This window comes from Procambarus clarkii, chromosome 58 (genome assembly GCF_040958095.1).
Source record: "Procambarus clarkii isolate CNS0578487 chromosome 58, FALCON_Pclarkii_2.0, whole genome shotgun sequence".
Lineage (NCBI taxonomy): Eukaryota > Metazoa > Arthropoda > Malacostraca > Decapoda > Cambaridae > Procambarus > Procambarus clarkii.
Window position 1 is genome coordinate 19,632,321 of NC_091207.1, and position 5,000 is coordinate 19,637,320.

The following is a 5,000-nucleotide window of genomic DNA, read 5'->3' on the forward strand; positions in this document are numbered from 1 at the left end:
TTTATACGCCGTCATTTATGTTTTAATTCAATTTGGTTGAGTTTTTTCCTTGTAACCCAACAAGTCTTGTCCTTGAGAGGTTGTGGGAGCCTCGACCCCACGTCCTTTTGTCCCTGCACACCTGGGCAGCACACACCTGTCTCTGTCACTCACACCTGTGCTGCCTCTACTTTCCTGGCCTCTGCACAGGCCGGTATCACATACACATCTGTTCCGTCTCTCCACATCTGTTCCATCCCGTTTATTTGGACATCTGGCAACTCACTCACACACAAACACATTGACTAGTGGCCTGAAAGCTGAGTGGGTAGCGCTTCGGATTCCTAGTCCTGAGGTTCCGGGTTCGATCCCGGTGGAAGCAGAAACAAATGGGCAGAGTTTCTTTCACCCTGAATGTCCATGTTACCTAGCAGTAAATGGGTACCTGGGAGTTAGACAGCTGTCACGGGCTGCTTCCTGTGTGTGTGTGTGTGTGAAAAAAAAGTTAGTTAGTAGTAACAGTTGAGAGGCGGGCCGAAAAAGCAGAGCTCAACCCCCGCAAACACAGCTAGGTAAATACAACTAGGTGAATACACACAAACACACAGCCTTCACACGGCAGATTTAATAACCTGTTTCTGAGACCAGGTGTGTGTGTACTTAGGGTGTGTATCACGTCCGGTGTGTGTGTGTGTGTGTGTGTGTGTGTGTGTGTGTGTGTGTGTTGGACGGTAGAACTTGTTCCCCTTAAGCATTCAGTTACAACCTGTGTGTCCCCTACCCCCCCCCCCCCCGTCACCTTCCTCCCCCCTTCAAACCAACAACCAAAACGTTGCAGCAACGTATTTGACACGTCTGTACGACGTAAAAAAAAGTTGTGGTTTCGTATTGTGTTGTGTGCAGTCACTCATTGTACTCAGTGACGTTCAATGGTGTACAATGTCTTCCACCATATATGGCATACAGTGTCTTACATATGTGACATACAGTATTTCACATATGTGGCATACGGTATATCTTACATATGTAACATAGTGTCTTGCACATATATGTAACATATGGAGACAGGAATGACCTCAAACCCCTCAAAGTCTCCCCTCTGACCGCCAGCACACTCCATTCTCTCTTACTTTACCCCGTCTCTTAACCTCCAATAAGTATTTGTGCCCGTGGGACTGTATTGGTGTGTGTAGGTGTAGGTGTGTGTAGGTGTGTGTAGGTGTAGGTGTGTGTAGGGAGGAAGTGGGGAGTGTGAGGGGAAGGGTGTAGGGAGGAAGTGGGGGAGTGTGAGGGGAAGGGTGTAGGGAGGAAGTGGGGGAGTGTGAGGGGAGGGTGTAGGGAGCATAGGGGTGGGTGAAAGTAGTGTATGGGTGAGTACAAGTTGATAAAGATGTTGGAATCAGTTTAAGAGGCAGAAAGTGTAAGTAAAGATCAATGGATGTAAGTAAAGGCTAATGGGTGTGATGGTGGGTATTGGGGAAAGTACTCGCCTAATAGTAATGCTATAATAGCTTTTGCATTATTGTGTTTCAGCTCCTAGGCCCCCAACCTTCCCACCTGTACGTCATCTAGTGTAATGGCTCCCAGCCCCGTCGTTCCAAAGCATATGAACTGTGGATACATGTATCCATTTTGGCCCTGTTAATTCGCTCTTCCTAGAACCCTTATCTAAAATAAGGTTTTCCTGACATTCCTGTCGCGTATCTGCGAATTTAATATGTCAGGATCATGTCTCTCCAGCCCTTCTTTCTTCAAATAACATTATATTAACGCAGCAGGTGTTGGGCAGGTATGTTTTCAGTGACCAATAAGAGGGAGTAGTATAACAAGTATACCGAACGTTATATAAATTGTCATCCACACTTCCGTGGAGCTAAACATCCGATATATATATATATATATATATATATATATATATATATATATATATATATATATATATATATATATATATATATATATATATATATATATAAAAACGTGCGATATACACACACACACACACATATATGTATATATATGCGGCAGAGGATATATCTACTTATCTCACTCGGTCTGCAACAGAGATCCATCAGACTCCGAAACAGGTTGATCCGTAAATACTGATCCGGTCACGTGTGGTATACAACTCAAAGAGTATTGGGTCGATAGTGCTAATGTGAGCTGGGGAAAGCCGGATGTATTGGTGCAGGCTAGTGGAGCATGGTGCAGGCTAGTGGAGCATGGTGCAGGCTAGTGGAGCATGGTGCAGGCTAGTGGAGCATGGTGCAGGCTAGTGGAGCATGGTGCAGGCTAGTGGAGCATGGTGCAGGCTAGTGGAGCATGGTGCAGGCTAGTGGAGCATGGTGCAGGCTAGTGGAGCATGGTGCAGGCTAGTGGAGCATGGTGCAGGCTAGTGGAGCAGGCAACAGTGTGTCCATCGCCAGGCTATACACAACAGGGATGGAGGATAGATGTTGTATCTGGGGGGAGGGGAGGAGGGGGGGGAGAAGGATGGAGGTAGCAGCTTGAAATTGAATTGAAATTGAAATAAGTTTATTGAGGTAAAATACACACAAAAGGATGAGGTAGCTCAAGCTATTCTCACCCCGTTCTCACCACCCCAGCTGTGGGTGTGAAGACGGTTGGGGGGGCAGGGGAGAGGGCAGGGGGGGGGCAGGGGGGAAGGGGGGGAGACTGGGAGGGGTCTCGTTAAAGGTTTCAGACCCCAGCAGGTTAGTCACTGGAGGAATGGTGGAAGTTGTTCTCGTTTCAGATTTAGCTACTCAGAACGACGTGTCCATGTAGCACGGGCTATGGTGAGCCCCGTAATAGCTTGTTGATCATTCTTTCTTGACGAGTTCCTGCCAAACACACACCGAAACTACGACGTTGGTACAACGTTCGAACAAGTTTTAACACCTCCTAACCAGTTATAACAACCAATATAGCAAGTTGTAACAACGTTCTAATACGTCATAAACACGTTAAGCCAAGATGTAACAACTTTATTACAAGTTGTAACAAGCGGAAAATAGAAGCAGTTACGGTTTGTGTTTCCAGGGTTGTTTACTTTCAAGACAGAGAGGTTTGCAGCTTCGTCAAGGCAGAGAGAGGTTTGCAGCTTCGTCAAGACAGAGAGAGGTTTGCAGCTTCGTCAAGACAGAGAGAGGTTTGCAGCTTCGTCAAGACAGAGAGAGGTTTGCAGCTTCGTCAAGACAGAGAGAGGTTTGCAGCTTCGTCTGCAATGTCAATTTCCTATTATTCTCACATGACTTGGCACCCAGTTGATAAGTACCCGTCGGCCTTGTCGTTTGAGTGTTTGCATTAGGAGAGAGAGAGAGAGATGTTAACTACCGCTTAGTCCGGTCCAGTGCTCGTTGGTGCTGGGCTTAAGGCCTATTAATATCTGGAGGGCTATTAAGTCCAACACCAAACTTGGTCAGTAAGCTATTGTTGTGGTGTTAATAACTCTCCAGAGGTTGATAAGCCTTAAGCCCAACACCAAACTTGGTCAGTAAGCTATTGTTGTGGTCTTAATAACTCTCCACAGGTTGATAAGCCTTAAGCTCAACACTAAACCAAGTTGCAACTTGAAAACACAATAGTAATTGAAACACTTACAAGGGGTGAAAATGAGCACATTCATGAACTGGCTTGTAGATTTCTAACAGGGAAATTTGGAGACATTTGCTAATGGCCAGAAACATCAATTATCAACAGAAGATGAGCAATAAAGAGGTGGGTTGTTAGGTTTGCCCATTTACAAATACTAGGTATATATATATATATATATATATATATATATATATATATATATATATATATATATATATATATGTGTATATATATGTGTATATATATGTGTATATATATATATATATATATATATATATATATATATATATATATATATATATATATATATATATATATATAAAGTTGTATACTTCACTCTCGTGTTTAGGAGAGTTGTGCCTTAAGCATAGACAGTGTTTTTCCATATTAACAGGGACTTGATGAAATAAACGTATAAATGACCCCTCACTTGCTCTAGTGCTCTTGGGAGGTGGTGATCTTTGGTGTATTTAAATACTCCGAAATTACCATCTCTTTTTAGGGTCTGAGCAGGTGGTGGAGCGGGTTAAGGCGTACCTGTTATGCCAGTTGCTGGAAGGCTTCTGTGCTGGCTAGGGTTCGAGTCTCCTGGTGGGAAAGTGTTCTAAAGTTGTATATATATATATATATATATATATATATATATATATATATATATATATATATATATATATATATATATATATATATATAATAAAGCACAAGAAAAATGACTCTATAACGTGATAAATGAACATCGCTTAGCTCCTGCCTGGAAATTCCTGTTTATCACACTATAACAAAGTTCTCTGTAACTACTCGAAGAGCGAGAAGAATGACCGCTGGTGTAGGGAAGCCTTCATAGTCTTTGTTATTTGCCGGTTTCGGGGCTGAGAGTCTAATTACCTGAGAGCAATTATCGTTTCTCACCAATCAGGGGATGGCCTTTCACGTGCCAGGGAGCAAGACTGGCACTGTGTCAATATTCCCCGAGGGGGGAGGGGGCGGGGGGGGGGCACTGGCACTGTATGAATCCCAGAGAAAAAGGGCTTTTTTACTGAGCTCCAGAGGTAGAAAAGCAGCACTTAAAGGTGGTGTGTGTGTGTGTGTGTGTGTGTGTGTGTGTGTGTGTGTGTGTGTGGTTTTTATAATATCACCCTAGCTGACCTCTTCCTCTCCTCCTGACCTTTTGTGAGGGATTTTGACCTTTCATCCGTGCTGATAACCTTTAATTTCTGCAGTGGATTTTTCATTCGTGTAGTTGATCCTCAATCTATGTTGTTGACATTTTTATATATATTATCATGTCTTGTTTCCTTTCTGTTCTGTTCACCCTCTTCCGTCTTTCTCTGTTCTTTCCTGCTGTCTCGCATTCCTGTTCCACTCTCTCACACTGAGAGAGAGAGAGAGAGAGAGAGAGAGAGAGAGAGAGAGAGAGAGAGAGA

At 43.5% G+C, this 5,000-nt stretch overlaps 1 protein-coding gene across 1 annotated transcript in view; it reads left to right on the forward strand.

The window, feature by feature from the left end:
- Nucleotides 1-5,000, forward strand: part of LOC123749525 (fap1 adhesin-like) — a 12,259-nt gene that overhangs the window by 2,389 nt on the left and 4,870 nt on the right. The window lies entirely within an intron of this gene.